At 45.0% G+C, this 12,702-nt stretch overlaps 1 protein-coding gene across 4 annotated transcripts in view; it reads left to right on the top strand.

Annotated features, from left to right (window-relative positions):
- The window catches only part of ITPR2 (inositol 1,4,5-trisphosphate receptor type 2), a 1,506,646-nt gene that overhangs the window by 1,207,621 nt on the left and 286,323 nt on the right, over positions 1–12,702 (top strand). The gene's annotated exons all lie outside the window — the stretch shown is intronic.

The following is a 12,702-nucleotide window of genomic DNA, read 5'->3' as shown; positions in this document are numbered from 1 at the left end:
GAAGATCAAACAGACAGTGCCCAGGCTTCAGGAGCCATGTACTACCCAGTCCCCTATGGCATCAGCTGCAAGCCAATTTAGTTTGTCCTTAGAGGCATACAACCTCCCTGTGGGAGATAGAATCAAATATTTTCTGCATGAGGAGCAATGGATAAAATCTGGCAATGGGTCCTATAAACCACTCAAAAGGTAGGGACCCCTGCTCAGATACGGTTCCTAGGACAGGGAAAAAGCTAATATTGCAATTTTTCGCAATCTATCATTTGCAGTTAGTTTCACAATTTATCATTCTTTATTGTACATCCATAATCTTTATATTTTTACAACATTGCAAATCCAAATATTCTGTATTTTAATGATGCTGTGGTTACAGTCCATTCACTTCTCAACCTGCGTTTAGGTGTGAAACTCCTCCTTCTGGAATAATGCATGTTAGGTAAAGTAATTTGCAATCAAAATTAAAACCCTCCTGAGCAATACATTGCCAAGAAAACACATGAAAATGCAATTATTCAGTCTCTCAATAAGTCATCGGACCCCTCACCTGACACTCACACCTGGTGCCTTCTCCCGTGTTGTGGGGAAAGAAATACTCTTTTCATGTCTTATTCCGTCACCAGTGAACCGTATGATTATGACTAACTTGTGAAGCCCTATGCTTAATTCCAAACAAACATTTATTAGGCCCAGTTTGTGCTTAAATCAAATTCTATCTTGTGTGTATTGTATCATGCTTGTGAGTAAATTTGAACCAGTACTCAAGGTGGAGATACCCAACTATCAAGTAAGGTAAACATCTGGACCTTAAGTTGGGGAACCAATGCTGCACACGAACTATAGATAAATAGATACAGACGCTAATGAAAAATGGCCTATGCATATTGCTCTAAGAGCACCGATGCATGAGCCGCTGCTGAAGTGAGCTGCATTACCTGGAAAGGGTGAAACTGAAGAAATGCTTCTTCTGATATATTCAATACTGGGTCTTGAAAAAGACCTGGTCGGCTGTTGGTCTAAAATGGAATAGCACAAGCACAGAGGAGGTGGTTACTGAGGGCCATGCCTGCTTAACCCTAAACCAGCAATGTGTATGCGGAAGGACAGAAAGGAGCACTGCTTACCAACGTTAAAGAGAGAGCTGACGTAGCGCAAAAAAAATGGAGGGTTAAATGGATTTGCACCCCCTAATATGAACATGGGCAGAGCGCTGAGTTGGTGGGGTAAGGGCCTGCTACACGGTTAAAAAACTCCATCTTCAGGGGTACAAAGCTTCAATCGAACCAGGTGGAGGCACCAGCCCCCACTGTCACTCAACGTGCAGGTCTTTTATGGCCGTGCACTGTCGACCGCTCATCTTCTTTTATATGGGAGTCGACGACAGCAGCTGCTGCGGACACCAACTTCACGTTGTGTGTCCTGGATTGGTGTGCTTCCACCGATGGGTCCTGCTGCGAACGCTGATAAAAATATATTACCACTGACAACAAAATTAAATAAAGCGGGCTACACTGACCACGTGGTATGCATGCCGAGTGCTTTCTTTTTCATGTGAACTCAATGGTGGTGGAATGCTGGAGAGCAGTAAGCATGCAAATATCACAACCATATTGGAGAAGGCAAACTACATCGAAGTGTATGAGTTCCTCCTCCAGTGTTTAAGAAATTAATGAGCTCCCAATACAGTATTTAAGAATTGTCTGAATTTTCCAAAACGATATTGCCCCAGCTAGCTGAATTAAATGCAGCAAAGTACATTGACTACATGGATTCCATGCTGGCTACTTTCTTTTTCAAGTGTCTCTAAAGTAGTTGAGCACGTGATTCCTGAAGAGCTGTTAGCATACATCTATCACAACCATGTTGGGAAAGGCAAACTCCATCAGAACCCTATATTTCTCATTCAATGTTTCAAAAGTTAGCATGAACAAGTCTAAATGTGTGGTATCATAAAATGTTAAATATTTGAGAGTAAGTATCATATCCGGTCTCACTACAAAATAAGTGCCAGTTATGGAAATGTAATAGAGAACCTTATGGGGGACCCACTGCACCTCATGCCCACATCAGAGTATCTTTCAGAAAGGCACCTCTCCTTCTTGCTCCAATAAGTGCAGGCTGTTCTTGCCAAAGACCCCAGAACTAGGGACAGACTGTTACTCATGCAGAGGAAGAACGGCATGCTCACGCTGTCCCAGGTTCTTTTTGGACTGGATCCAGGCAACTTGATGGTGGCTTTGGACCTGCAAAATGTTGCAGGTCCTCAGATGCTACTTGTGGGTCAAGGTCAGCTAACAGTATTTTCAATTTGCCGTGTTTCCCTTCGGCCATGCCAGTGCTCCACGGGTGTTCACGAACAAGGTGATGGCAGCACATCTTCAGGGGTTAGCGATTCCAATTGTTCATACTTTGACGTTAGTTTGTTGAAGTCAGGCTCGCCACAGACAATTGTAGACCACCTCCTGATAGTGGGGAAATCTCCTGACATCACTGGTTTTTTTTTTAATCAATGTGCCAATCAATGTGCCAAAGTTTCCTCTGACTTCTTCACAGGGGCTCTCTTTCATTGGAGGCATCTTGTATACAGTGCAGTTTCAGGTTTTCTCTCAACAAGTCCAGACCATGATCCCTAAGTTTCAGCCTCAGTTCTGGGCTTTGGTAAGAGTAGCTCTGCTGCTTCTGGGCCACTTGGTATCCTGCTTTTTGCTCATCAACTATGCGAGGTGGGATATGTCTGCTCTGTAAAGGTCTGGTGCTAGGAAGTACTCATCTCAGCAGCTGGCTGGAGCACCAGGGCATGTCTCTAGTCCTGAACCAGCTGTTGGAACATTGAGAGCCAGGGCAGACATACTGAACCAGAGACACCTGGCAGGTCACGAATGGCAGTTACATCCTAAAGTGGCACAGGGCAACTTCCAGCATGGGGAACCCTGCCTAGATCTTTTTTCCATGTTCTAGAATGAGCAATGTCTAATATTTTGCACCTAGAGTTTCAACGAAAGCTCTCTCAACACATTCCGAATATAGTGGAGCACATGATTCCTGTTATTTCTGTACGCCTTTCAGTCACTGCCTCGCATGCCCCGAGTACTGAAGATGATCAGGAACAACCAGGCCAAAGTCATTCTAGTGGCTCCCTATTGGGCAAAGGGAGTGAGGTACCTTCTCTGCATGAGCATCTGTCCTCCAATCAGGCTACAACTTCGAGAGGGCCTCCTGTAGCAGTAGTAGGGCAAGATCCTGCACCCCCAACTGGCATAAACTACACCTCCATGCATGGAGATTGAGCGGTGGCAGTCAAAGGCATTTAATATTCCTCCCAAAGATGTGCATGTTATCCTTGCTGTCAGGAGTACTTCTACAAAGTCTGTTTTGGATGGGACCTGGAACAAGTTTGTAGCCTGGTACGGCACCCGCAATACTCAACCATAGCAGGTCAAACCTTTGGAGTTCCTATTATTTATTTTATCTCTGGTCCAGCATGGACGTGCAATGGTAACTTTGAAAGATTATCGATCAGCCCTTTTGGCCTTAGTATGTTTACAGGACCAGCCATCCACATTCAAATCCCCCATTGTGATGAGACTTCTCTTGAGCTCTAAGCACAGTTTATAAGCTCATCATCACTTTCCGGCGGAACAAAGCCATTGCGGAGCAACATGGCACCACCTACGCATTCCTGGTAAAATCTTCTGGATCCAGTCTGTTTTTTTTTTTAAAGGTAATAAATGTGCTAATAAATATAGTATCCACTAGAAAGAGCATTACAGAAGATAAGTGACTTGTTGGTTAGGATTGTGTTACTGAAGTCCAATCCTGTGACTCTTGGCTGTGGATGCTGTGAACTGACCAAAGACCGGTGGAAAACCCTTGAATGTGAGCTCCAGTTTTGTCCAGGTTCACAGTGCTCTGCATTTTGAGCTGCTGTGGAAGAAATACAGGAGAAAAAAGACTTTACGTTGATCTGTCTAGAGCCCTGTAAATATAATTAGAGAGGAAATTTAAAATGGTGATAATCCATAATTTGCATTAAATATCCTACCGATGTAAATGTTCACATCAATGTGAGCACACTGCAAATCATACAGTAATATAAAGAGCAAATTGTGTGTTATAAAGGGTCAATTTTAGAATTGAATGTGTATCTTGATGCAATTGGCAACTGTGTACACCAAATGTAATTTGTGTCTGCCAATGTCTTTTGGATTCAAATGTAGACATCTCACTAAACATTTGTTACATTGACTTGACTATGCAAAGAAGGTATGTGAATATATCTCTTCAGTAGTACAGGTGGTGAGTCCTATAAAAGTTAAATGTACTGTACTCCCGCTCCCATGGCAAGTCGACCCAGCTATTCATAAGCCTGGATACTCCAAATTCTACCTAAAATACTCCTGTCTCACCTTTCTGTAACTAGTCCGGCTCAAGCCTTAAACCCTGTGGTGATTTTCTGTCCTTCTCGGTCTCTCAGGAGTAAAAGACTCAAGTGTCAGATAAAGGACTTATTAAAATAAAAATGATTAATTGATTGTGAGTACTTAGGGGTAACCTAAGGCAGCAATAATCCACCCTGACTAAAATTGGGTTGTCCATCCAAAGGAAAATGAGGTTAAGGCCTTAAACTATATTTTCATTGTAGAGTAAAATGAAAGTCTACAATGCTAAAAATACGTCTACACTTTGGCGGAAGTGGTTGTACTGGAATGGACTTCCAGTCAGAGGATTCAGGGGATTGTCGATATCTCTTCCATTAACGTGACAAATTATATTGTATCCCAATTCAAGTGACCTCTGTAAAGATGATCACCTCCTTAAATGCATGACAGAGAATATTTATTTCTACTGCCGGCATGAAAAATCATCAAATTACTCCTGTTGTGTTTTCGGATTACTTTTTAATGAAGGTTTCAGTTGGAATACAAGGGTCATACCATAGTGTAAGTTAAAAGATGCACAATGCTGTTAAATTCCCATAGCGTTTTTCACAGCCTATGACATGGATACAAACCATATGGTAAAACCAAGATTTCCACATCTCAACCTCCATTCTGCGTGAGATTCACCTACAACTAGTTTTGATACAAGCCCGTTACCGCTAGACGTAAATACGCTAGGCACACTTATGGGATCAGGGAATTGGTTTTAGCTATATGTGAGAGCAATGGTATTCATGTTCTCCACTAGAGATATGTGTGCTGAAGGTGGTTTATGCCACATTATACATGTTAAAGTCTCAAATTCTGCATGTGCACCTCTACTTGATATATTTCTGAGCCATAGACTAACTTCCACTGTCATGCACTAGTAGCATTTGTCAATATATGTGAAACCACCTACCTAGTGTCTTCTGAGCGATTGCGGATAATAAATCGTGTACAAAAAATGTATAAATTTCTTTTGGTCAAAATACAAAGATAATTGTGACATTTGTTCGATAAATTCCGATAATCTGTAAAACACTGCTATTATGTGCTCCTTTTTCTGGTCACTGTCCTATCACCAAGATTCCTATGTGGTGTATGTCTTTGCTTATTTCATTCATTCATCCATCCATTCGCCATGCTAGTCAACTCTGTCACACCACTCTATAACTGCTGTAAATATGCCATCCTTGCTTTGTGCCCTCTGACCTTCCTTTGATTTGAATAATTCAGAAATCACACGTATGCCCTAATTACGAGTCTGTACAGTAGAAAGGTTGGTCCCAGTAGAACAATTCTATAGAACACACACAGTTAAATACCAACAGGCATTTATTCACTTTGTATACAATAATTCTTTGTTCAATATTATTTAATCATATTGAACATCATAGGATGTTCACAAACCAGCAAACAATCTGGAAAGGCGTACCCCCAATAGTGTTCCCCACTCAAAGGGGAGAGGGGGAAAAAGGGTTGTGTGCATCAAGTGAGGGTTGTGCCCTACACCCTAGTCCTGAGGAAGACCTCGGTGTAAGGACCTAAGCAGCCTACTTCCTTTTGGGGTCGAAACATCGACTGTGTCGCTCTTTGCGCCAGTTTGTTCAACAGTGCTTCTTCACTGTGCCTGTGTATTCCAAACAATGGCTATGAGTTAGAACTGGGGGTCTCTAGTTGGCAGAGGTAGGTACCTTTGACCAAATAGGGACCCTTGCTTCTAAGTCAGGGAAAGGGGATTACACTACTGGATAACACCTGCTCACCCTCTTGGTAGCTTGGCACGAGCAGACAGGCTTATCTCAGAGGCAGTGGGTTAAGCATTTGTGAACACATACAGTTATACAGTGAAAACACTACAGATGGACACCACACAGGTTTTATAAAAATAAATATTCTTTATATAGACTTCACACAAGAACACAAACAACAAAAATCCACACTACTGTATTTAAAATTGGCTTCAAGTTGGTAGAATTAGCTTAGTTCAAGTTGTTGGTAAATGCAAGACAGTTCTCACAAAAGTACCTGGATGCATAACGCAAAATAAACAAAAGGCTTGCAGCGTTGGAGTTGCATCGGTTCCTTGCTTTGGGGGAGACGATGCGTCACACCTTAATGCTTGCGCAGAGTAGGGGATGCGTCTTAGTCTTAATTCGTACCGGAGAGGCGATGATGCGTAGATTCTCGTGCTGCAGCCCGGTTGTGATGCGGCAAGATGGTGCCTCGATGCGATGCGACAATCCGGTGCGATGCGATAAGAGGGCGCCCTTGATGTGACGACTTTGAGACGATGCGACACGCCCTGGCAGCCTTGCGGCGACTCTGTACTTTGGAGCCGCGACAGGCCCTGTGACACGCTTCTCCGATGATGCGCCGGCGACCCTCACGGTTGCGACGCGCTTCTCCGGTGATGCGACAGCAGACAGCTGCGATGAAGGCACGCTTCTGGGAGATGTAGCGGCGGCACGCTTCTCCGGCGATGTGATGACTACAGCTGAGGCAGCGACACGCTTCTTCTCATTGCTTCGCGCTTCCAGCTCCCAGCGACACGCATGCTTCTGCAGATAGAATTCCCAGCAAGGAAATTCAGAGGGGAGCTGGTGGTGAAGTCTGTTGTCCCTGAGACTTCAGCAGGAGGCAAGCACAAGTTCAAGCCCTTGGAGAAATATTCTGCAAGATGATTAAGTACAAACAAAGTTCTTTCTCCTCTCCTTTGCACTGAAGACACCACTGTAGGCCAACCCAGTAACACAGCACACTGGCAGGGGTGCAGTCCAATTCCTACAGCTTCCTTTGGTTCTTCTCCTTGGCAGAGGTTTCTTCTTGTTGTTCCAGAAGTGATCTAAAGTCTTGGGGTTTGGGTCCCCATATTTATACTACTTTTCTAGGCCTTTGCCTAGTCCAAACCAGTTCTGGTCAGTCCTGGAGCACTTTGTTTACCTGACTCCTTCTTTCCTTTCAGAGTGCAGGGCAGAGACATCAGACACACCACAGGAGCAGTGGCGGTGCGTCCATTGTGGGCGTTGGGGCGTTGCCCCCCGCCCGCGCCCGCACCGTAACTCTTAGTTTTAACTGATTTATTGAAGTTCAGCCGCAGGCCCGCAGCGGCTCCGAGGGAGAAGTTAGAACTGACATTGACAATCATGACTGTCAGTCAGCATGAGTCAGACGTCGGACCGCCCACCTCCTTCAGAGTCTGAAGGGGGTGGGCGGTCTCCGGTCTGGTGTCATGTTGACGGACAGTCATGATTGTCAGGGGCAGGCAGCAGGCAAGCACAAGCACAAGTGCGCATGAGTGGGGATGGTGGCGAATTTTTGCACCGTGCCCAGTCATGCGCACTGGTGCCTGCTCAGGCTGGCGCATGCCCATTAGGAGAGCGAACCTCGGTCTCCTAATGGGCAGGCGGGCAAAGCGTAACATTGCCCTACGCCTGCTCTGATTGGCTTAGAAGGGTTTGCTACTTAGTTCCAACTTCCCAGCAGTGATGCGGCTGTTCCACTGTTGGCGCCAGAACGGACCCGAGGCCGGCGGCGCAGACCTGGTCAGGTAGGATTGATTTTTATTATTTTAATAAAACTCCCTCCCCCGCGCGACACGGTTTTAATTATTTTAAAACTCCCTCCCCTGCGCGACACGACATCCCATCTTCTCCCCTCGCGAGCCGCGACTGGTTTTATTTGTTCCCCACCCACGGGCCGCGATCCTCCCCTCGAGCATGCCGGCCGCCATTGATGCGTTTATTACACAACACTAACTTTTAAGCTCCGCCATAGGCAGAGCAGGTACCTATGACTTGCGTTTCTGTTCCCACAGGTACCAGAACTTAATTTGTCAGACAGAGGCTGCTTTGAAATTGAAGAGATCTTTTGAACTGCATGCTCAGTGTATTGAAATGGAAGCTGATTAAGTAATGCCAATAAAACGACAACTATCTTCACTGAGTTTAATTAATTTAGTTTTATTCGTTAATCGTTCCCCACCCGCGGGCTGCGATTCCCCCCCCCCCCCCTCGAGCATGCCGGCCGCCGCTGCAGGAATATAGTATATACGTCACATTGTCACAAGCTGGAGTTCGAATTCCCCATCTTGCTGCTTGCTTGACTACTAGAATTTATCTCCGACCTGTGGTGGCATTTTAAAATTAAAATACTGATCTTCGTGAGTGGGTCTTCAGAACCCGTGCTCTCGTCACCCCCAAGAATGTCATTCTGATCAATATACTTAATTGTTACGGAAATAGGTTCTTTCCGTGGGACCAATTTGCTTTTATTTGAATCTGATTGTGAACAGATTACTGCAGCGGAGCACATTCAGCCGAAATGGGCTCCGTACCTGCTGCACAAAGCTGTTGGCACCTGGATTTAAATCAAACCCAAGTGGTCGCTCAGAGAGGAACTATTTCCGGAACATTCAAGTATAATGTTTCAAGTTTCCATGCAGTTCAGTTTACCTCATACTTTTACTCTTGGCAGAGGGAATGCAGGGTGACCCATTTTATTAATATAGCTACGATTATTCAAAGTTTTGATTGTATTTTATGTATAAACATGGCACTTTAAAAAAATCGATAATAATATCTTTTCAGAATGGAGCAGGTTACTTGTTGACTAATTAGATTGCACATGTGATGCTTTTGCTTAAGGAATCGATTGATGATTTAGAGGAAAACAAACTGCAATACCAAACATTAAAACGTGGCTATTAGTACACTGTACGTTATCTTCGGAAGATAGTTAGCAGGCTTCACCTATCTGACATCAAAACGGGTTTTGTGAGCTGGTGTAAAAATTTGCAACCCAATTGTTTCACTTCTAATTACTTAGCATTATTCTGGCCACTTTGCACTCAATTTTATTCCAAGCGAGCACCAAGCATCAGTAGATTTCATTTTTAAAGGTATATCAACAAATAAAGAAATATGCAAGGTACTCATCATTGTTATCTCAAAGTCAGTTCTGAAGTTCAGTGGTTATAATGAATAAGCAGCTGCCGACATCATTAGCACATGTAATCTCTTTATTGATTCTGTAACTGCACTTTCGCAATTGCTTTATTAACCTTCCTGCTTTCTCAAAGATGCTTGAAAATGCACCATTTGCACACTATTTTTTCAATTTTATCTCGGAGGGGGGGGACCTCCCTTATGACGGTCGGGCTCACAGTGCTCACTCACCACTTGCCATTCATCACAAACGTTTACGCCCCACGACTTTAAAATGTCACCAGCCGCCACTGCACAGGAGGTGGAGCCAGCATTGTGGAGGGAAGGCACAGCCCTATTCAGGTCCCAGGTGCAACTCCTCCCACCCATCTACATGCAGATTTTCCTATTCAGCCCTGTGCTGACTCACCATCTCCCCTGGAATCCCCAGCCCCTGTCACTCACAGAACGAGACACACAATACACAACCTAGCAGAGGCAGGCTTGGACAGTTAAGCAAGAAAATACCTACTTTCTAAAAGTGGTATTTTCAAACACAGAATGTTAAAACCAACTGTACTAAAAGATGTATTTTATCATTCTGAGTTCAGGCATACTAAATTCGAATTTCTACCATGTTCCCTGAGTCAGTTAAGATGTAATAATCAAACTGCCCATTCTGGCCTATGGAGAACAGGTAGCCTTGCAATAGTGAAAAACGAAAATGACTGTAATTCACTATTAGGACATGCCTCACACATCAGGGCATGTCCTACCCTATACTTACAATGCACCCTGCCCTTGGGCCTACCATAGGGGTGTCTGATATGAAGATAAGGGAAGGTTTAGGGACTAGCAAGTGGGTGCACTTGGTCAGTCAGCATGGCAGTACCAGACTACACATAGGCTCTGCAATGGCAGACCTGAGGCACACTTTACAAGCTGGTTCTGTGGGTGGCACAACCAGTGCTGCAAGCCCACCAGCAGCATTCGATTTACAAGCCCTGGGCACACATGGTGCACTGTACTAGGGTCTGACAAGTAAATCAAATAACCCAATCATGGAGTCACTAATCAATACATTAATTTAACATAGGGAGCACTTGCACTGTGCACTGAATAGCAGTGGCCTAGTGCCCAAAGCATCTAAACTAGCAAAACGTATCAAAAACAGAGGAGGCAATCAGAACAAATGGAAGGGAGAGCCACGCCAATGGTACCAGGTCTAACACTATGCATTTGTTAGCATTCAACTGTGCGGCTACGAAAAGCTGTTTTTTTATTATAAATAATGATGTGATGGATATATTGTCACTACCTGTCCTTTCACTTTTCCAACCCTCACTCGATGCACACAACCCTTTTTACCCCCTCTCCCCTTTGAGTGGGGCACACTGTTGTGGTACGTCTTTCCAGATTATTTGCTGGTTTGTGAACATCCTATGATGTTCAATATGATTAATATTAAACAAAGAATTATTGTATACAAAATTAATAAATGTCTGTTGGTATTTAACTGTGTGTGTTCTCTAGAATTTTTCTACTGGGACCCACCTTTCTACTGTACTGTCCTTCACCCAGGTCTAGTGGCCTCATTAGGTTTACCCTTGTTTATAACTAATTACGAGTCTGGCGGCCCAAGGAGCACCAGACTCCCGGGGCTGTGACTGTGGCAGTCCAGCCGCCAGGGAACCGCCATTCTCTGGAGATGGCGTGACCATCAGGAGGCCGCAATATGCTTGGCGGGATTGTTGCGGTCCCGCTAAGCCTATTACGAGTTTCATCTCCTCCAGCGGTGTTATGGAGGTTCCTTCTCCATGTACACCATGGAGGAGAGGAAACAAAAGGGGCCCTACAGGGTCACTTATGCCTCCTACGCTTGTGAATGCGCACAGGGGGGTATAACATGTGCCCCTTGTGTACATGCACAACAGTTCCTGCACGGCATGGACTTTGAAGTCCATGCCGTGCAGGAACCTTGTGAGGCATTCCCATTGCGGTGCCTTTTTCAAAGGCACTGCTGCCTTTGAAAGTGGCCCTGCCCTAGGACCACCACCATGCCGCCCGCCAGACCATTTTAAAGTCGGAATAGGTCGGACAGGCGACGGCCCATCTTGGCGGTGCGTGGCACTGCGGTGACATACCGTTTGCCCCTGCACCAACAAAACTTGTAATCGGGCACTAAGTCTTTCTCTTTTGGTTGCCCAGTAACTGTTCATGCAAACACAATGCCCTTGCCCCTCAAGCTCTGTCTTTAATGACTTTATGGTTCTCCTGTATTTGTGAAATGGAGAGCGTTGTGGGTTCACTCCAACTAACTTAGTTGAACTGTAAAGCGTGGGTATGCCGAAAGCAAACATAGCCATCTTTCCTTCCTACAATGTGTTGACATTTTGGAAGTCAAATATGATAAAATATAAATTCTTTAAGAACCTTTTTTAAGAACGCAATTGTTGCTTGCAGGATATTGCTGCAGGTATACGTGTTGTCTAACGATGACGTTAGTTTTCTAGAGAGTCTCTTTACGGTGGTACTGTGAGTTGTAGCTGGCTATTATGAGGTGACAACACAAATTGTTTAGTGGTGTTCACCAGGGGTGCCTGCGGCTGAGTTGAGGTTTAAAGGTTACAGGTGAATGATGTCACAGTTCATCTGACACCCCAAGCTGACATCAAACAAAGGAGCCTTCTACAATGCCAGTTGTTGACTGTTTGCCAACGTGAATGATGTCACAGTTCACCCTGGGCGTAGTTCGCGAAGTAGCACTTCGCGAATCTACGCAAAGTGCACTTCGCACTACGCGAGCTACGCGTAGCACTTCGCGAACTGCGTAGTACCTTGTTCGCGCTGTGCCAGATGTTGTTTTCAATGATTGCACAGTGCGGACAAGCAACCGGCACTGTGCAATCATTGAAAATGGCATCTTGCACAGTGCGAGCTGTAGTTTTCTGCTGCTCGAGTAGATTTTTACTCGTGCGGCAGCTTTCTCAACGCGAACTGGTAGTTTCTCATCGCGAGCGGTCGCGAGCATACGCGACCACTCGCAATGAGAAACCTGACCTCCTCGCGTTGGGAATCTCGCCGGGAGGTTTATTTTCCATGCTTGCGATCGCCAACTTGATGTTGCTGATCGCGAACAAGGAAAAAGTCTCGCCGGGATGTCATTTTGCTTGCTCGCGGTCGCCAACTTGACGTCGAGCAAGCAAAAAATGACCACAGTACTGCGCAACACTACGCTACGCGTGATCCAAGCACTGTGCTACGTGCAATTCGCGTAGTGCGAAGTAGCGTGAACTTCGCAAACTACGCGAGCGTAGCGTAGTACTTTGCCTAGGCTTAGTCACAGTACACCTCAAACC

Source organism: Triturus cristatus, chromosome 4_1, assembly GCF_964204655.1.
Source record: "Triturus cristatus chromosome 4_1, aTriCri1.1, whole genome shotgun sequence".
Classification (NCBI taxonomy): domain Eukaryota; kingdom Metazoa; phylum Chordata; class Amphibia; order Caudata; family Salamandridae; genus Triturus; species Triturus cristatus.
The sequence above is the reverse complement of the archived record's forward strand: the minus strand, read 5'-3'. Positions and strand labels throughout refer to the sequence as shown.